We start from the raw sequence: 22,894 nt of genomic DNA, 5'->3' as shown, positions 1-22,894 counted from the left end.
TTGTTTTGCACCACACATGAATCAATTATGGAGATTAAGAACTTTTTCTGTTTTACCATGGAGCTGCTCCATCATAGCCTCGCCAGTTTTTAAATAAAGAATAGATTCATCGTCATAGTAGGCCTATCTACCAGCCATTTCAGAGGCGTTGAAATAATCATTTTGCTAGATGAAAACGTATCGTCTACCTTGGAATTTAGTTTTTTCGAGTCAGAGAAAGCTTCACGATAATTTCTACTATTGAAAAATGCTCATGCAAATCCTGTTTACAAGTAAATCTAAATTCCAAGGTGGACGATACGTTTTCATCTAGCTAAATGATTATTTCAACGACATGGCTGGTGAATAGGCCTATCAAGACGTAGAATTTATTCCTGATTTACAAACTGGCGAGGCTATGATGAAGCAGCTCAATGATAAAACAGAAAAATGAATTATCGAGAAATGGATGACTTCAAAGTAAAAGAAGCACGAAATGAGATTGAGAAATGCATTGGTGGAGTTTCTTTTGATCATTGTATATTGATTGTAATGAATGTACATACTATACGAATACAATGAATAAACTGATAACTATATTCAAAATGAATAGATCTTATGCTAGAGGATTCTGTGCGTGGTGGAACAGTAATACTAAATCACTTCAAAACGCGGACTTCAAACTACTGTATTTAAAAACATTTCAAAACTATTCAACAAAACACTTAAAACTATCCAATTCACTTCACAAAATTGACCTGTATTTGAAACCACCTCCAGTGATTTATCTTCCAATTGGGTTTATTTATAGAACATGATAAATTGAGAATGCCTTTTCTTGAATTTGGCAAAATAGGATAGAAATAGAAAAATAGCAGGTTGGAGTATCCTTTCGATATACTAATTAGTAATCTTGTACTATCAAGGCCTAGAAACAGAGCCTGGAATAGTTTCCAGCATCGGTTAACGTTTCAAAAGCCGAAATACTAGTTTTGGACATTAACCGCAAACGAAAATTGTAGCCTAGAGCATAGAGTGGTAGCAGCCTCTTGATTACAGAGATCAACAGCTGTGATGACAGAGACAAACGCTTTTTAGAGAAAGATGGTAACCACGGCGGCAAGATTGAGTATAAAAAAAATGAGGAGAAAAAGAAGAGATGAAGGTGAAAGAAGGGAGTGAAAGAAGAAAAAGAAGATGAAGAAGACCCGACCTGATCTTAGCTCCTGCTACTTAGAACGTATTAACATTCCGAGTTGGTCTGGAAGTTTTATTCCGACTTCAGATTAAGGCAAGGTTGCCTGAGTGTCAGGTTTAAGTTACTTTAACTGGGGATTCTTAGGAGATTTTCAAGTATTTTTTTACTAGTAACAGTAGTCATTTTTACAAGTATTTCCATGCAAATATTATAGTGATACGGAGTTAGCGGCTCCTAGTAGGTTATGTACATAAGTTACTTATACTGAGTATTCTGAGAAGTAATATTCGTTACAAGTGGTAATCGAGTGGAATATTTCTAATCAATTTATTAATTCAAACCATCTGGATTCAAAATTTATATTTTTCATGTTTATTTTGGACTAGAATTTTGTAAAATTTGTACACCTGAAATTCTAACCTCATCTTGGACTGTGTCACCTACAAATTTGGAAGAAAAATAGCACAAGGACTACTTTATTATTTTATCTATCAATCTAACATTAGTCTCATTCGCATTGTGAATATATGAAAATAAAATAAATATATATGTATTAATAAATAAATAACATTTGGTATTTATTATCCAGTAATAGTGAATATTCACCAATTTCGTCGACTAGTAACCGTTATTCGCACCCTTATTATAATGTGTTTTGAGATAGAGTTACATACGGGACCATACATTATACCAGCTGTTGTTGAAGAAGTAGCTAATGTTTCAAGGGAAATTTCATGAAGGGAGGACGGATAAAACATGTGAAGAATAATGGATAAGGTAAGTTTATCATATATTTTTCATGTGCTTTTGTGTTTTTCAATGGAAATGTTGTTTAGAATTCCTTTTGATATTCAGATAATGTTGCATTAGGGCTTTCTCCAACAATATTGATCGTTTCTTCATGATATAATGCCATGCAAATTCCCAAATTTCAATAATTAGCTGATAAAAATTTTTAAATTGTTCAAGGATTGCAGGTTCATTCCGATTCTATTGATTTATTATTTTACAAAGGCGACTTTCTAGAAGTATTTTAAGCCTAGGTGATGATGATGGGATGAATGATAATACAATGAAGGTAGAGTTATGAATGAATAAGAATTATAGGTTATGCTATCCACTTGATTCCGATGAGTGGGTGAAATCAATAGACTAAGGCTAGCTACATATACATCGATTTTTGTTCGTACGATATTTTGCCATCCTCATAAATTCTATTGGATTAACAGATGATGTGTGTCAAGTTCCGTTTGATCTGATAGAATTCATAAAGACGGCAAAATATCGTACGAACAAAAAACGATATGTGTGTGTGCAGGGCTTATGATGAAGGAGAAAAAGATTTTTATGTATGATATAAAGAGGCAATCTATGTTCAACTAATTTCTATAGAGCTTTGACGTTTCTTACCTTTTACTTATTGAAGTTTCTCTGTCATCTTATGATAGTTAATCATATCTTAACCTCATCAGGCCGTTAAACGTTATTGTGTCCTAAAATATTACTTTTTGTGTAGTTGAGAAGTTGATATTGTGGTAATTATTCATATTGAATGAAAAAGACTAAGAAATTGTCAAAAAACCACAGATTTATATTATCAATAAATCTGTGTTTTTTTGACAATTTCTTAGTCTTTTTCATTCAATCCTAAAATATTAGTTTATGTAGTTCATCAGCATAGCAGTTACCTGGAATATTAGTTTGGGATGTAGTTCTTTTTCATAGCAACCTTTCACTGAAACTGTTTTAATTTGTATTTAGAATTTTTTGTCAAAAATAGATTTTGTTGACAACTCACACATTTGCAACCTGAAACTTTGACGATTTAGACAACTTCTGACATGGTTGTTAACAAGTTTGCAAACATTTCTGACAACCAAATCGTGTTGGATAGTTTCCTACAAAAATAACAACTTTCTAGGCCACTACAGCAATCTCAACAAACAAGCTGTCAGTTTTCCTTCACCTTTGCCTCTGTCCTATGCATATTTTTCTCTCATCTTCATTCTGTATTTTTCAGTATTTCGTAATATTCATTATTTCTTCATATGAAAGAGTTTTGTTAAGAACGGTACTAAGTAATTATTCCCATATTTATCAATTCTTCATATATCTTAATCACTTTCTATAATATCAAATTAGACTGACTTTCATTCAAAATTCAGAAATTGAATAGTAAGGGTAATAGTAAATGAAAATTTATTACTATGAAAAGTAATAGTAAGATTGTCAGTTCATATCGAATAGTATAAATTATAAGTACAGTCGAACCTCTCTATAACGAACCTCCACTTAACGAAATCCTCTACACCACGAATTTTTACCTGGTCCCATGACATTTTAGAGTTTTGGCTGCTTATTTACCTCTATTTAACTAATTTCGGACCTCTCAACAGCAAAGTTTCCTCTTGACTTCAACATACAAAATGTAGTGTTTATAGGAAGCAGACAGTCATTTTCAAAGAAGAAGTTTAGTTTCAGAGGAAAGGTCAATAATAATGGACTGAAAATAAATAGCAATTCAAGTACGAAGAATATAGGGTGTTAGACAGTCAATAGAGGTTGAAACACGTGTCGGAAATTGAATGCAAGTTACTGGAAATAGACTTCCAAGAACTTGTCATTCGTAGACCAGGCAGGTAAACGACTGGACTTTCTTATCTTTGCTTTTGCCAGACATTTCAATTGTTAGAACTCGCCATTAGATAAAGGAACGGGAATGCTGGATTTTTCCATCCTCCTACCATTTGCTTTTGTTACACATTTCAATTTTGCTGGTTAAGTTACTGTACTCAGTTTCATTCAGTTTCTAAAAAATCGTTATCAGATTCTAAAACTTGATGCTAATGATTTGCAACATTGTAAATTTGTACATTTGATGATACTGATAACCGGTGATAAAATGGGTGACTGTAATGCACGAGAGAAATCTTCCATTCTCAGGGAATTTAATCAATGAAAAGGCTTTAGAATTTGCAGTATCATCGGGATACAGTAGCTTCAAGGCAAGTAAAGGCTGGTTAGAAAAATTAAAAAACGGCATGACATCGTCCAAAAAGTGATATCGGGTGAAAGTGCTAGTGTTGATATGTACCCTCAGGTGAATTCTGAAAAGAAGATGTTCTTAGAAAAGTTCAGAAAACGTTCTCAGAAAATATTATGAACCGAAAGACGATTTCAATGTTGATGAGAATGGTATATTCTTTGAATTGTTGCCCAATAATACACTAACTACCGCCCAAATCATTCAATTACCGCCCTTGATAAGAGTGTAGCAGTTTTCTTGACAGAGCATCCTCTCAATAACGAATACCTCTCTGCAGCGGATTTTTTCTCGGGATAATCAACTTCGTTATACAGAGGTTCAACTGTATTTAGGAGTGACAGTTGACAGTCATTTTCGTTGGGATATTCATATAAAAAATGTTTGTAATAGACTCAAGCAGGTATTGGCCAAAATGTGTAATATTGAAGAATTGTTACCCAATAAAGTGAAGAGTATGATGTATATAGCCTTGGGAGAGTCTGTTATGAGATATGGATTGCAAGGTTGGGGATTTGCTAGCAATGTTTATCTTAGGAGAATATCTTTGGTACAGAGGAAGTTTTTACGTTTGGTCAGCAATTCTCAGGGAGATATTTATATGAAAACCTTTTAAATAGATGCAAATAGAGGCTTTGAATACAAAAGGAATACAGTATTTATGTTTACTTTGATTTCAGAAAATTAAATTCAGCAAAAGATATTTAGTTTTGAAAGTTAATCGATATGATTTAAGAAATGAGAGGTATGTTGTACCATTTACTTTGAATAATTTAGCCAGAAACACATTAATCTACATTGTACCAAAAACTACTACTACTATAAATACTATCAGGCTTGTATTCTATTGATTAGAATCCCTTTTTCCCCCTTTGGGTTTACACGCTAATTTTCCTGTCTGACTACAACATGAACAAAAAAAAACCGACAACAAAATGGTTTGATTTGAGTGTCAAATTTACATCAACACAAACCTTCTCCTCCCACTTACTCTTCTCTCTCCCTTTATCATATTCACTCTCACTCTTCTAACCTCTCTCTTACACCTCTCCATCATTCCTCTCCCTCTTCCCTCTTCACTCTCCCTTTTTCTCCCTTTCCCCTCTTCACTATCACTTTTTCTCCCTTTTTCCCTCCTCTTTCACTTCCTTCTCCACCTTCTCACTCACTCCAGAAACCTAGGAGGTGAAGTTTAGGAGGTAACGGGAGTAAGTTTACTGAAGGTACTTTGCAAACCCTTTTCAAAGGGTTTCTAAAGGTTTTCTGTCCTTCATTTTCCATCTCAAAATCCGCCATGATGTCTGAACGAACGTTCGTGACTGCCTTTCAACGTTAGCAAGCTATTCAGCAAACTGGATTGACCAAAACATTATCAACTACACGAAAGGCTTTGCATGAAGGCAGGCAACATTGAACGAACAGTCTGTCAAACTAACCCCTAAAATCTACTTCTTCTTGTTTTTCTTCCTGTTCATCATGTTCTACTTTCCTTCAACTTTTGTTTCTCATTATCAAAAATGGTTTGTCAAGAAGAAATGCTTGTCTGAAATCGTTCACGTGGAGTTTCATGGTGTGCGTTGAGAATCATTATATCATTACAATACAATTATTTCATTAATCATTGATAAAATGGTATATAATCATAATATTGAATGAAAAAGACTAAGAAATTGTCAATAAACCACAGATTTATTGATACTTACAAAGACCGGTTTCGGTTGTTACACCATTGTCAATCTCTGATAAACTAAAACTAGATACAAGAGCAGCAGAATTTATACTAGTGGGCAAGTACTGCTATTGGTCAATCATAATACATCATTAATCATTACACTCTTATTAGAATTGTTGAAAAGTGTAATGGAGGAAGACAGAAAGAAAGTGCGTTGGTAAAATTATTTGTTGTGAACAAGTGAAAGGAGAGAAAAATACTTGACAAAAATAACAATCTTATGATGAACAAATACAAATCATCACGAGAGAATTATGAGATTAATGAAATAGATTCTAAATTACTCCATAAAAATACGTTTTTGAGTTATTATGCCTGGTATTTCAATGCGTTTTGTTAGAGTCACTGTCAATGACAGCCAAAAGTTAATTTCGATTTTTCTTCGATAGCGATCTGTAGTAAAAATTTCAAATTTCATCAACATGTTCAGTTGAAGCTAGTTAAGATATGTTTGAAATTCTTCCACATTGAAACGTGGAATTTCAATTCTTATTGTAAACATATTTATCAATTGCACTCATTTTCGCGAGGAAGGTGTCTGTGATAATAATAGTAATACTGAGGGTGATGCCTGCACAAGCTCTCAGGCTTGTGCGTGAGTAATGAGTGAAAGGGATGATGATGAGAGATGACGACTGTTTTTTAGGTAGACGAGACCGACGGCTTATCGTCTCTTCCGAAAGACGAGATCACATGCCTTTCTTACATAGACCTCAAAATTGAATATTTTCAGTAATTGGAAAACTGTATTTCCAGTATTCAATTATATTTTCCAGTATGTCTGTAATGTTTAACTTCTACATCACTCATTACTAATGAAATGGAGAGTTCTGAGCTCTGTGTTCTGAAGTGAGAGTTTTGAAGACTTCTGAGAGTTCTGAAGTGGAGAGTTCTGAACTACTACATTTTTAACAATCGTTTTCCAATCAGGAGATATAAAGTGAAATTTATGAAGAGAATTTTAAATTTTTAATTTATAAAGAGAATCTGTGCAATTTGATGAATTATTCATCACTCAGTTATTACTGACATCTACCGGCAGACTTCGGAATTAAGTCTCGATAAACTGTTGACCAATGAGGAGAAAGTAGGCGGGACTTGATTTTGTGCGATCTGAGCAGTCGTGTTCACCACCCAGTAACTGCTAACATCTGGTGGCAGAATTTGAAATCTATGATGACTTCCACGTTATGAAGCCAGCACCTGATTAACATCTATTTGATATCCTTTTCTAACATTAGACGAAGCAGATAGCTCTATCCTTCCCTACCGCTTCACTGTTGCCAAATCGTTTGTTGACTCTATTAAGAAACAAAATGCACTGCCAAAATGGTATTCTATCTCAATTTGGAACTTTTATTTACAAATCATGAGAAAAAGTATTTCCTTGAAGAATTAAGTACGTCTTGAGATATTGTACATCAGTATCAGCACATTAATATTAGTGTATTGGATATATCAGGATAATCTTGAATTACACAGCTTCACAGTCTGGCCTTCACTGGCCTTCATTTAGACTACGTTAAATTACCAGGCTGGGCCAGCTTACTGGGCCAACATTGTATTGTATTGTTTCTGCTAATCTAATAAATAAATAAATCCAATAAACATGTGAATGCGGCATGGAGGTGGATCACAAACCATGAGAAGTTTGGAACCATTCAGATTATTGACATGAATACATAGAAAGTGAGATCTAGAGAACTAATAAATTTGTGAAGCATTCATCGGTCAAGTTTAGGGTGAATGTGGATGAGAGACACTTATCTGAAAATAACTGAATGAATGAATCTTCTTCATCATAGATCAAGATAAGATACTCAAACACAAAAATGAATCAAATATCGTGAAAATAATTGGATGAATGAATCATCTTAATCATAGATTAAGACAAGATTTTCAAACACAAAAATGAATTAAATATCTGGAGTGGAAAGCAAAGAAGTCAAAAAGAAAAGTAGCAGAAGAGAGACGAGAGAGAGTATTGAAACAATGAAATATTGAAAGTTGAAAATGAAGAAGACAAAATAAGATAGAAACAGCAGAAAATCGGAGAGTAGAAAAAAGCTGAGGTGCAAAAGCACGCCCCAAATTCCGACGTCTACCTATAGCCGAAGGGCAATCTAAACAAGCGCCTTCATTTCCACACCTTTCCTGTGCTACACTCCAATTCATTTCTCTCTCTCTTTCTTTCTGACTCTCACTTTCTCTTCCTCTCACACTTACACTGTCCTTCTCTCTCTCTTCCTCTCACGTTTCCTCCTACATCCGTTCTCGTGTAATGAAACTTCAACAACGGCTTTGCTATTTTTCCCGGCCGCTACAACGCAAACAACATCTAAAATAACAGCTGATCGAAAATGACGCATCGTGTCAGCAGCGTGCTTTCAACTTGCTATAACTTCTGCTGGATACAAACTGACATAAAACTCTACGTTGGACTTGTACACAAGTAGTATGATGTCAAGTTTTTGCATACAAGACAAAGTATGAAGTTATTTCCGCTTGTAAAAGATCAATAGCTCGGGGACCGAACTTCGCTATGGGGTACAAAAACATAACAAATTTATTAAGAAAGAAGAAATTATAATAACATTCATACAGAAATGTTCTATCTAATCACAGTGAATTGAGATTAATTCCCAGAGAGATGCAAAAATTTCCCTCACAAATGCCCAGTTGCACAAAAGCCGTTTAAATTTTAATCATGATTAACTTCACGTGAACCAAATCAGAGAAGTCCATTTAAAAAAGATGGATCTACTGGAATCAATCATGATTGAAAATAACATGGCTTTTTTGCAACCGGCACCAAGTACCTGATTGAATGATTACAAAAGTTCAACAGCTGAGTCATAATTTTGACACAGTCCCACACATATGAACTCGCTCACTCACTTCCATCACCAGACGACGAAATTATTATTATCTGATGTTTTTCCAAGGATGAATGATAATTATCCTTCCAATGTCTTTCAGCGAGTTTTCTTAGGGATGAGACCAAGTGCAATCGAATCTTTATATTATAAACCTACTATGTTCTGAATTTCGTGAGAATCGTTAGAGCCGTTTTCGAGATCCGGTAAAATACAAACATATAAACATCTAAACAATCAAACATCTAAACATATAAACAGAAGTTGCTCGTTTAATTAATAGTATAGGATACAATCTGACATGAATCTCTAGTATACAAGTATATTTACAGACTTGTAGGCCTATTCAAGTATGATGACAAAATTATACGCAAAAAAATTGAAGAGTGTGATCATATTTATGTCCACTTTATAAAAAATAATGTTTATCTCGTTAATGTCAAATTCTAATTAGTTTGATAATTATAATATGTTAAAAAATAGTACTTATGAGAAATTCAACTTTCATCGAGGACTTGAGCTGCGTTCACACCAAAGTTATTAACAAAATGTTTATTTTTCAGTCTTTATAGAATCTATTAGATTGAACATAACTCATCATAAACATGATGTGCATATTATGTGTTTGTCAAGCTCCGTTCAATCCAACAGATTATATAAGGACGGAAAAATAAACATTATGCTAATAACTTTGGTGTAAACGCAGCTTTACTTTCAAGGAGGTTCTATACGTGGCAATTTGACAAGCGCCTCATTTGTTTATGATATTATAACGTTGCTGTAATATGAGGTCTCTGATAATTCTCATATAGGAGAATGTGACTTGTGAGTGTAAATGCGAATGATAAAATATATATTGAATAAATATAAAATAAGTCGAGTATACCGCATTATTTATTATGCTTTGAAATCACGCAAAAATACACCTTCAAAATCAAAGTTTATACTCAAAATAAGCAGTTGGAGTTAGATGTTTTGGTAGTCACCTGAATATATACGAATAATGAAAACCGTTTATAATTTCCACTTTTGTTCCACTGCGTTACATTATTCAAATATTGTAAGAAACGTAACCCAGTATAAGAGTAAGTAATCAATGGAGAGAAAAGGCATTGATAATCATAGAGCACAACATGGAGATGAAAATACCAAGCACCGGAGAAATTCGAAAGAGACTAGAAATAAATAAACATGGATTTTAACAGAAAAATTCAACTTTCGTGTAGGTGATATTGTAATATCTATTCATATTGAATTACAATACTTAAACTTATCAAAACCATGCATCTATTAAACTAACTATATACAAGTTTAGGTTGTTAAACCATTGTCAGTCTTTAGAAATCTGAACTTGAAATACGGTCGTAGGGTGATGAAAGTAAAAACAGAGCAGTGAAAAATGATATAATAGTGACCAAGCGATACGATTGGTAGTTGAATGACCTCTCAAGGTGAACGTCTGGCATTGGAGTGGCTTGTCTAGGCCAATGGCAAGCGTTCACCTTGACAGGTCATTCATCCACCAATTATATCACTAGGCCTACTCTACTACTCTATCTGATCTGCTTCTCTATAGTTTAGTTGATATTCTCTATTATCGACACAAGTTTAACAATATTGATACAAGTATCTAGTAACTAGCAATCAGGCTAGCTTCGCCCGCCACTTTCGTTTAGCCAGGGGGCTCCGCCCCCTGGACCCCAACTGAATCGTCCAAAAATAGGATCAACGAGCTAGCTTCGCTCGCCTGCATTTTTCATTTGAGCATGCTTCATTCCATCAGAAAGTCAAAGTACTGAGAAAACGCAGAAAAGCTGAGAGAAACGTTGGAAAAACGCTGATTTTGGGCGTATCTTTGATGAAATATTAAAGTCACCTCATCACAAAATTTTAAGACCCAATTTAGACGCTAATTTTGGGCGTATCTTTGGTGATATTTCAAATTCCTTCTAACACAGCATTATTACACCCCAGTTGAGCTTCTGTAGTAAATTTGAACTTTTTCTGTTCATTTGTTCTCGATAAATCTGAGAAAAAGCCAAAAAACGCTAATTTTGGGCGTATTTTTGACGTTATTGCAAATTCCTTTTAACACAACATTATTACACCCTAGCTGAGCTTCTATACCAAATTTGAACAATTTCTGTTCATTTGTTCTCGATAAAGCTGAGAAAAAGCAAAAAAACGCTGGAAAAACGCTAATTTTGGGCGTATTTTTGACGTTATTGCAAATTCCTTTTAACACAACATTATTACACCCTAGCTGAGCTTCTATACCAAATTTGAACAATTTCTGTTCATTTGTTCTCGATAAATCTGAGAAAAAGCAAAAAAACGCTGGAAAAACGCTAATGTTAGGCGTATTTTTGACGTTATTGCAAATTCCTTTAAACACAACGCTGGAAAAACGCAGATTTTGGGCATATCTTTGGAAATTTTTCCAAATCCGATCTTAGCGCCTCTAAAGGACCAACTGAACATACTTTCCAAATTTGAACGTTTTTGGTCCGTTAGTTTTTTAGTTCTGCGAGTGAATGAGTGAGTGAGTCAGTGAGTGAGTGCTTTTATATATATAGATTCAATAGCTTTTTGGCTGTAATAGTTTAATGTATTCATATTTAATAAAATAAGTTGAGTTGAACAAAACCGCTATGCCACTGGTGTCTTCCAATGAAAAAAGGAGTTGTACAAAACATAGTTTTACATAGCAAAACATACACTCTTCTTTTTTGGGTACTAGGATTAGTATCAGGTAACACTATGAATAAAAAAATAATAATAATATCGAGTGACCTGGCTGGCTCAGGTCTGGTGTCAGAGTTTTCAGGTCGCAACTGATCAATTTCTGGGCCTCTGACATGACCTAACGACTGCTTTTTAGGCAGCCGGGACCGACGGTTTAACGTATCCATCCAAAACATGGGAGTGGCCCGAGATAAATATCTTGCCCGGGCCGGTATTTGAACCCGGGCCTCTGAATCATAAAGCCAGCATCTGATCCACTCGACTACGGCCACTCCAACACTATGAATAATCCATGTACGTGAGTAATTATTCATATCTTATATAGTTTAAGTTTTTCAAACTCATACATAGTTTGAAACACACTATGAATAATTCATACATCATAAAAATAATTATTATCAAGTAGACCTACTATTTTATCAAAAGAATAGATGAAATAAAAGGGTGGTATTGTATGAGACGAGATATAGTGATACCTGTCCATGATGAAAGTTTCATTAATGTTCCGACATCATGGATTTCGAAACATGTATTCATTTGAATGAATTGGAAAAATAATAGATAATATTCTATCGTTATCATTAAAAAAACTTGATAACTTCTTCCATTGTTCCAACTGTTTATGGAACAGTGTTATGATACAGGATGAGAACAATAAAATTCACGAAAAAATATGGTCATACAGCTGTTTTTACAATGTTTTTCAGATGATCTTGTTTGTCTTGTGCATTCATGCAGTACGAAAATAATTAATTTCTCTGTTATTCTTTTATCAATCTTTATAACTAGTAGTTCTGTGAACAGTAGACCTCACGCAGTATTCTCATCCACAAGTACCTGACTTCTCCACACATCTGTGTAATCACTTGACAGCTGATGTATGATGAATAATTCTATAGTCTGATTTCTACTCCAATATTGGCGTATGAAGGAGGCTCCTTTTTCCTTTTATATTATCCTTGAAATGCAAAATTTCCAAAAACCTTGTACATACGTCGACGCGCAATTAAAAAAGGAACATACCTTTCATTTCATGAAAATATATTACCGCGTTTCGCCGTAAATGCGCAACATATAAACATTCAAACATTTAAACATTAAGAGAAATGACAAACCGTCGACTTGAATCTTAGACCTCACTTCGCTCGGTCAATAAAATTTTCTAAATTTTGAGAAAAAAAATCTTCTGGAGCTTTAATTTTTACAAGCCCTTAGAGTTTTCCAATGTCTCCTAGAACTTTCAATCCTATAAGTACATTGAAAAACTCCAATTCCTCAGTAATAAAACTTAATATAATTCCAACTTTCCATCTGTAGCATCATCCCTCTTATAATTAAAACTGATGTTACATTTTTCCCTTTGACAACTACTTAATATTAAACACAAGGATCCTTTCCTTCCGACATAAGGCGTGCTGAGAAAAGGAAAAAGGGTTGCCAACTGTAGTGGAGAAAAGGGAAAAGGGTTGCCAACTGTAGCGACTACAACAACAGAAGTTTTGGTTTAATTATAAAATTGACAAGCCGTCCTCTAATTTGAATGTCTTGTTCTTCTAAGTGAACTCTTATGTAACGAGTGCCAAGACAAAGGGTGTGCAGCAAGGGTTGTTTCAACCCCCAACCCTCCATTAGTAAGACTTAGGGGTGTGTACCACTGTCCTTACTATAACAGACATGTTAACGATCTATCTTGTTCAGAGATTTTTTGTGTGTTCCCTTTTTCAGAGGGTTGTCCACAGCTGGGTTGTAGGGGTGGTGTGTATGGAAAAGTATGAGATAAGTGGTGGAGCTCGATTATAATTATAATAATTATGAAAGAAGGTATCATGCTATTACAAGGTTGCTAATTGGGTTGGTTTTAGTTGGAGAAATGTGCCTTCAGCACTTCCGAGACTAACTATGTTGCTTCAGAAAGAAAAAGAGATTTCAAGATAGAACTGGTGAGAATGCTCTACAAATTTGTTTGACTCTACAAAAAATGTTCAAACTGCTAAATTTGTGATTTATCCACATATGTATTTTTACACTCTTTTGTCAAGCAAGCGATAAATCCTATTATATTAAGCGAGCAATTTCTGTATATTTATATCTGGTTATTTATGTTCAACGGATCACGAAAACGGCTCTAACGATTTTCACGAAATTTGGAACATAGTAGGTTTAAGATATCAAAATTCGATTGCACTAGGTCTCATCCTTGGGAAACCTCGCTGAACGACATTAAAAGGATAATTCATCCTTGGCTGAAACAGCTGAGACTTTCTGTGGAAAATAAAAAAGTGAGTGCTTCAAAGCCTACATCGATTTTTGCTTGTACGATTTTTTTCCGTCCTTATAAATTCTATCCTATTATATTAAGCGAGCAATTTCTGTATATTTATATCTGGTTATTTATGTTCAGCAGATCACGAAAACGGCTCTAACGATTTCCACGAAATTTGGAACATAGTAGGTTTATGATATCAAAATTCGATTGCACTAGGTCTCACCCTTGGGAAAACTCGCTGAACGACATTGAAAGGATAATTCATCCTTGGCTGAAACAGCTGAGACTTTCTGTGGAAAATAAAAAAAGAGTGAGCGAGTGAGTATGTGAAAAATCAAAATATCGCATCCCCGAAATTCATAAGATGGCGTATAGCCAGCTGTGAAATATAAACACGATTATTTTAGAGAATTGTGTTTAGTTTATCAATGAATGAAAATAACGAGCGAGCTCGGTGCCCCGATATTGAGATTATAAACAATGGATTGTTTATTGTGAAGTTAGTAATTCTTCACAAAGTGTTATATTAGGGGTATTCATAATGTTGGAGATAGCTGGCTAAGTCGAGCTATTCGCTACCTCCAGCTATTCGCTAAGTCTGTGTTAACTCAATGCTATAGTGGTACGTTAGAAAAAAATTAACAGACGAGATGGCAGATAGCGCAGGTTTGAGTCCGCTAACTCTAGCTATCTCTTTTAAAGCGGCAGCCATATGTTTATGATCTTACTTTTTCAAACTAGCTTTAAGTTACACAAATTATCCGCTTGGATCGCTACTGCAGTTAACTAATAGCAGATTGGTTTAGATGGGGCGTTCACAATCCAGAGTTATCAAATAGCACTTTAGCTGGCTAAAACAACATTGTGAATACCCCTAATGAATGACTTCTTGAAACGTGGTTTTATTAGGGTATTATTCAAAATTTTCATCTACCCACTCCATTGTACTTTATGATTCATATTCCTTCATCTGCTTAATTTTCAGTATTGCTCCAATTCACTCAATCATTTTGTTGTATATCATGTACATTTTTTTCCATATATTGAGCATTTATATGATGATTCCCATCTAAACTGTTTTGTGCTTTCTTGAAACTTGATTCAAATTGAGAATCTATGCAACGTTGCGGAGCTACAAAAGGATAGCGATTCTGCTTTGTCGAATGATAGACAAGGATAGCAGCTTGATTGAGAATCTGTGTTTTACAAACGTTAAAGAAGGTAATCGAATGACTTCGATATGTCAGGCATATTGTAGGCCTGCATTATTGAGAAATGATCTGTGCAACGTTGCGGAGCTAGAAAAGGATAGGATAGCGCTTTCTGCTTTATCGAATGATAGACAAGGATAGCAACACCAATGTTACTGTCATTATAACGTGGACCTTATTATAATAGCCAAGTACAAAGTATAGGCTTAAATCTGTGATGATGCAAGAACTCTGATTCAAAATCTCCTTTGAAAATATTCAACAATGCATGTCAGTAGAAACATCAAGTTTTACTAACTGTGAACTAACGCTGTTTGTTGTTACCCGAGTAACACAATCTCGAACAAGATCTTTCCAGAGCAACTCGGTTGATGGAATCGGAGAGAAGAAAAAGGAAAAAGGAGGAGGAAAATAGAAAGAGGGTGAAGAGAAATGGCAGCCATTGACGAAACGACGGTGTGGCGAGAAAGGAAAAGCCAACGCACTTGGAAAACCAGCTGATTAAAGCCGCGAAAAACGCTTTTCTTTTCAGCTGGAAATCGTCGACTAGAAGTCATTTGTTGAACAAGGGGCGCAACAAATCCAACGGGACTACTCTTGCCTTCTTCTCCTCCTCTCCTCCTCTTTTACTCCTCTACTTCTCCGAAACCGATACTCTTTGTCCTCAGGACTTTAGCTTTTCACAATATACAGGGTGCCTTGTAAATGCGCTGTACTTTACAAACATACACGCATCGATATCGGGCTTTTCTCGTATAAAATGCCTCTCTTTTTCCCCGGGGGGTTTTCTTCCAAACCCCCTAACCCCCCCCCCTCTACCCGACCCCCTGGGGGCAACGAACAAAAGCAAAATGGAATCCCCTCTCCCTTCCTAAGGTTATACCCTTAATCCCTCTCTTCCTTCTCGGCCTAAGCCATGAATTGCTTCTGGGTTTCCTTCCACTATCGACAGCGATCATTCTTGGGAGTTTCCTCTCCCCAGGAGCCGATACGATAACATTCTGTTTTCACGTGTATCTTGCTCAGCGATCATGGCAACTTTTGTGTGGGTATTTTTGGGCTTCGAATTTTGTTCAGCCTGTTTTTAACATGATGTAGAGGCTGCTTGTGAAATGTACTCCACAAGCAAACGATCTCCCATAATATATGACATTCATTACAGGTCACAATCATTTATGTAAATGAATAAACGACGAGGATAATGTGAACAATGAGTAAACAATGAATAAGCAATGAATAAACAATGAGTGAACAATGATTATACAATGATTAATGAATATCAAAGACCAAGTAATGATTTTTATAATAAGGGGTTACTGAGATACATAGCTTTGAATATAGAAATCGACCATTTTTTGTGTATTGGAATATGGGCTTTAAGTACACTCAACAATAAATTTTTCATTTTTCGACCAAATTTGACTTATGATGCATTATTTTGGACCTCCTTGACAATCCGAGAAGAATGAAGGGTAGTAAGATGAAATCTGAGGATTGTGTAGAAAGTTATGTGTTTGAAAATTTGATCCTTGAGGTGTCCTTAAGCGCGCCTTTCCACTAGGAAATACTGAAATGAAGTACATCTAGCGGGTGATTCTCATAGAAAATGATCTCATGAACTCATGTCATTGTGCGAAATATCAATGTGAAGACAATGTAGTTGGTGATGATGGTTGAAGATGAAAATTAGGTGTTTTTCACAATACAAGAAGCATTGTTGTCAGGTGTACCTGGAAATCTATTCGAGATAGAGCGCTCTCCCTGTTCTCAGATTATAGAGCACAAAAATACGTTCAGAGGGATTTTGAATCATACATCTAAATGTTAACAATCAGAAGATATTGTTGATCAAAAACTAAACTTCATCAAAATTGATTTTTCCTTCAAATTTCACTCATTTTTGAAAAAATAATAACTCAGTACTCATTGGAGATAGAGAAATCCAAATGATTCCGTTTTATTCAGAATTTTATGAACAGAGAAAAAGGTGTGAGCAAATTTTTCTGTCCGATTACGGAATTTGGCGGAATAGCTGAAAACTGGAAAATGAACCGAAAATACGAGGTTTTTGGGCCACTCTTTATCTAGCACAAGGGAATTTTGCATGAACAAATTGGTTCTGGACTTCTCTTATGTACCCAAATAATATATCAAAAATCAGAATTACAATATAAATTGCATGCACCAATGCATATAGTGACTAGACTATGAATCTGACAGCACTCTACTTCTAAAAATCAATAGTCTATTAATTTTTTGATTTATTCAAGGACTTGATGTAACTACAATCACTTATCAATCGGAAAATTATTGTGAATCTAGATCCATCTGTTACATGCACTCATCAATTCCCATAGTGAGGTCCACGTTATAATGGCAGTGTTTGATTAGCAATGATATTGCTATCCTTGTCTATGATAAAATATAATTGATTATTGCAAACGAGAAAGACCAGTTAATATCACATTAATAAACCTGTATTAGACAACGCCTATAGAAGGCATTGACAAGACAGAGGTTCGGCAACGTTGTTCTAGCTTTCTCCACAGCCATTACAACGTGGACCTCACTATAATAAACTGAAATCTTGAACATCAAACAGCAAAACATTTTGTAGCAAAATGGAGGCATATGATTAACAGTTGACTGACCTATGGAATTGAGAGGCTCTCATTGGTCAAACGACGGGCGTGTTCTGTCTCGACCAATGACAGTCTTTCACTTTCTCAGGCTAGTCAACTACCAATCATATGGCTCAATCTACAGTATACTATTACAAGTTTGATTCCAGTTCATAAGAGATTGTTTATGATGTAAGAAATGGAAACAGTTTACAGATGGAATTAAATTGGAGATTGCATTTGTTCAAATGCTAATTAATGTATAATTATTATGTAACGAAAATCCCATTTTCTTAATTGCATTAATTAGCATTTGAACAAATGCAATTTCTAATTTAATTCCATCTGTGGATTGGTTGGCAGCTATGGCTTCGTATAAAATGAGCGCTGCTATCCAGATATTGTCAGTTTGGTGTAAGTGTCAGCATACCTGACTAGCAATTAGGAGGTACCGGATTTGATTCCCGGGTTGGCAAATAATTTTTGGATAGTGGCTCTCATCGAATTTCCATCTAGCTGTTAACCCTGTTGTCAATATTTGCAGTAGAAGAAGTCTCCAGGGTGATTTACAGCATTTGATTGGGATTATCGTTAAATAATAGTATTATGAAAACAGTTTCTTATTTCTCAGTGAAATTGAAATAATGTTACTTGAATATACACAATAGAAACATAAAAATTGGAGAGGAACACATCTAGCTGACTGATTGATTATTTAAATAATTCCTACTATTAAATATTGGAAAATAGTAATGTGTTCCTACTATCGAATATTGGAAAGGAACTCATTACTATTAAAAATAGCAATGTGTTCCTATATAGCAGTGTTTTACTATTAAAAATAGTAATAGAGTGGGAAATAATTATTTAAATGGTAATTAATATTAAAAATAATAATTTTGATAATTCCCACACTGGTTTATAAGTCATTGCACAGTGTGAATAGTTTATTTAGTTCCATCAATCTTTGTATTTGTGAAATTTCGCCGAAAATAGAAACTAATATTTCTTTTATTATCAGAGTTCAGTAATTGGTCATACTTTTGCGATAGATTAACACTGTTCTTCATGTCAGATAAATTCATAGCAATACATTTCAATGTGAGAAAATGCTCTAATCAGAGATTTTCAACTCTATTTCACTTTTAATCACTTCTCCTTATATTTTCCACAGCATGGGTGATTCATTTGATGATACTGAAACTGGATTCAGGACATGATGCACCAGAGGTATGTAAAAATATCATTATTAAAATATTTTTCATTCATAAAAGCAATCTTTCTTTCAAATTCACAACTAAGATTACTAGAGAATATTCCATTCTTATCTCCTTATATGCTAATCCCAAATACTTTTAGCTATTCAAGTCTAGGATTCAAATAGTTTTATCCCTCATTATCTCCAATCATCTTACTGATCTGTATAATTATATTATTAGTATCCTACATAATATTTTAATAGTGGGTTCTGTGTAGAATTCCGAGGTGGAACCCTAGGGGTACAAAAGTTACACCAAAATGATAATTTTTAACCTCTATTCGATCGATTCTTTTGTCCGTTTCTCCCTTCTTCTCACTCCCTCTCTTTTACTCCGTCTCTTACATATTCTCTCTTACTCTATCTCTGTCTCTCTCGCAATCTCTCGTTTTCCATTACTCTCTCTCCCTCCCTCTTACATACTCTCTCTCACTCTATGTCTGTCTCTTAATCTAATCTCTCTCTCACTCTCTCGTTCTCCATCTTACACTCTTTGTCTCTCTCTCTCTCTCTCTCACTCTGTCCTTCTCTCATTCACTTGTTCTCAATCACTCTCACTCCCTCTTTCTCTGTCTTTCACACTTCTTCTCCAATTTTTGTCTCTTCTTCCATTATTAAGAATCTTCATATCTTTGTTTACCCTTAAGCTCATGATGATTAACCAAGATTACTATTTTCTATACTTCAGCTGCCGATCTAGGAGTAGCCTAGTCCTACTGTTTCCAAAAAGTAACCAAACAGTTCTCCACAATAATTATAGATTTTTAGATGCCGCTACATTTTGATGTTGAGGGATTATGTGATGAGTCAGTTGTTATCTTATTGATGGGGCACTTGTGTACACAAGGCATTGAATGCTAAGTAGTAACCAAGCTCATATCAAGTTTATCCGGTCAGTTCTTAAGTTGTTTTGTGAGGTCCACATTATAATGACAGTATTTGATTAACATTGGTGTTACTAGCCTTGTCTATCACTCTATAAAGCAAATGGCGCTATCCTTTTCTAGTTCCGCAACGTTGCCAGATCGGTTTCTTAACAATGTTGAAATATAATCAATCACGAATCAGTAACAAATATTCATACACAATCATGAAATGTATTGTTCAATCTGTATAAAAACATATGTTCTTAACGAACACAATATAATAATGATTTATTATAAACAAGAATAAATAGTTAATATTACATCAGATATAGCCTACCGGTATCATAAATCCTTTAAAGAAGGCAGTGGCAAGGCAAAAAGGCGTCAACAATGCTCTCCTATCTTTCTAAACTTCCATTATAACGTGAACCTCACTATAGTTTGAAAATATCAATTGAATAGTGCTGTGAGTTCTAGATCCTAGATATAAGAAAATCTGGTGTGGTACACTCACCCAACTTTCCTTGCTCATTGAACTGTAAGCCTCATTCTTGAACGAGAATAATTTAGGGGAATAACATAATGACGATTGGCGGCAACATATTTGAAACTACGATCAGACTACTGTATATGTGTATATATAATTGTTTTCAGAGTACTTTTTCCTTTGTGTAAATTGTGAAATTCGATGATTTTTCTAAGAAACTTTTATTATTAATCCATCCAAATTTGAAATTGTTTGTTTTATTCTAATTTATATTTTAGATTGTGATTTGGTGTAGAAATTTGAATGGACATAACCTATAATATTTGGACAATTTAAAACGAAATTAGGAAATTGAAGAAGTTGGCAATAGCCTGTTTTTTCTTTTCCGATTCTTGTATTTTTTTTGCTAACCTAATAAATAAATAAATAAATAATTTTTTTGAAAGTCGTCAAAACAGCTATTCTAAAGATGAAATATCTCGACTATGTGTTCTTTTTATGAACTGCTCTACCTACCTACCTCATGCACGAGAAGGAGTTTACAAAGTACATTTCTCAAGGATGGGGTGGACCCCATTAGTTTCCTAGGAAAAAGACTCATGCAAGTTGATAGAGCTGATGAATAAGTATAGAGGGTATGAATTTGAAATAGATCGGTCGTCATTTTTGAGAAAATCGAGAAAAACATGGTTTTTTAGTAACTATCCGTCATTTTTCTCAAGATTTATTACGGAGCTCCTGCAATTTCCCCAGGAATGAGACTCATGTCAGTTGATAGGGCTTATAAATAGCTATCCATGGTATAAATTTGAAGAAAATCGTTAGAGCCGTTTTTGAGAAAATCGTGAAAAACATGGTTTTCTAGTAATTATCCGCCATTTTTTCCGCCATCTTGAATTGAGTTAATTATTGTCGGGTCCTCATGGTATAAGGACCTTAAGTTTAAAATTTCAAGTCAATCGGTTAATTAAAATGGAGTTATCGTGTTCACAGACATACACATATACAACACACACACACACACACACACACCACACACACACACCACACACACACACCAACACACACACACACCCACACACACACACACTTACACACACACACCACCACACCACACACACACACCCACACACACACAACACACACACCCACACACACACACACCACACACCACACACACACACACACACCACCACACAACACACACCACACCACACACACACACACACACACACACACACACACACACACACACCACAACACACCACCCACACCAACACACACACAACACACACACACACACCCCCACACACACACACCACACACACACCACACACACACACACACAACACACCACACACACACACACACACACACACCACCAACACACACACACACACACACACACACCACACACACACCACACCCACACACACACACAACACACACACACACACACACACCACACACACACACACACACACAACACACACACACACACCACACACACACACCACACACACACACACACCCACACACCACACACACACACACACACACACACCACACACACACACACCACCCACACCACCACACACACACACACACACACACCACACACACACACACCACACACACACACAGATCAACACCCCAAAAATCATGTATTTGGACTCAGGGGACCTTGAAACGTATAGAAAACTTGAAATTGGGATACCTTGATTTTTTTCTGAAAGCAATACTTTCCTTACCTATGGTAATAGGGCAAGGAAAGTAATAACTGTATAGCTCTTGCAGAGCAAGAGTTTCAAATGATATTATTTTCATTTAATAGTTATTGTATTTGTGAGCAATTATTTGTGGTTATTATTGTGTGATTTTGTTATCAGTTGAGAAGTGTACACAATAATATTAGGAGATCAGGCAATACATTGTCATTTGTGATAAAGAATCATTCGGGCAGTAGCTTAAGTTACACTTTTAATCACTATGAGGTTATCTTCAAGAGCATCGAGATAGGAGACGTACTCAGTTCATTCTTGTTTAAAGTTCTGAGTTGAGTACACATTCTATCTCATGAATACATGTACAAATTTTTATTCCATCTGATAAATGAATACAAGTTCAAGTTTTCGGATTTTGAGAATGAATATCTTCAACTTATTCTCAGTAAGCTTTTTTCAATTCGAAACCGATGAAATCCATGAATCCTCTATTTGATAAAGTTAGTTCTCAGAACAGTTGATAACCAGATGCACGTTTTCGTGATAACTTAGAAATTTCATCGAAAGTTTTTTTTTTCAAAAGCTAGTAATTCAATATGCTATTGAATTCTCTAGATGAAAACCATGCTGAGGGTACTTCATCTCAATAAGGGAAGTCACCAATACACCTGTACGCCAGTCACCAGTCACCAATCACCTGAAGTCACCAGTAGGCTGAAGATGGAGCCTAGTGATTAAAAATACGTCCAAATTTGCGTCAATAATTTATAAATGAGTAATATTTCGAAATTTATTACGGTTTGAAAAAATCATTTAATTATTCAATTCACGCTCCATACCGTTCTATATCGTCCTACCACATCATGTGGAGGAATATTTTTAATATTC

The 22,894-nt window shown here is 35.0% G+C and overlaps 1 long non-coding RNA gene across 1 annotated transcript in view; it reads left to right on the top strand.

The window, feature by feature from the left end:
• The first annotated feature begins 1,194 nt into the window (after nt 1–1,194).
• LOC120351786 overlaps nt 1,195–22,894 on the top strand; it is a 42,669-nt gene continuing 20,969 nt past the window's right edge. Inside the window, exons 1-2 of the long non-coding RNA XR_005571528.1 lie at nt 1,195–1,954; nt 18,846–18,901. This is a non-coding gene — a long non-coding RNA (uncharacterized LOC120351786). The remainder of the gene's footprint in view (nt 1,955–18,845; nt 18,902–22,894) is intronic.

The sequence above is a fragment of the Nilaparvata lugens genome, chromosome 6 (genome assembly GCF_014356525.2).
Source record: "Nilaparvata lugens isolate BPH chromosome 6, ASM1435652v1, whole genome shotgun sequence".
NCBI lineage: Eukaryota > Metazoa > Arthropoda > Insecta > Hemiptera > Delphacidae > Nilaparvata > Nilaparvata lugens.
This window is presented reverse-complemented; position numbering and strand designations above follow the sequence as displayed.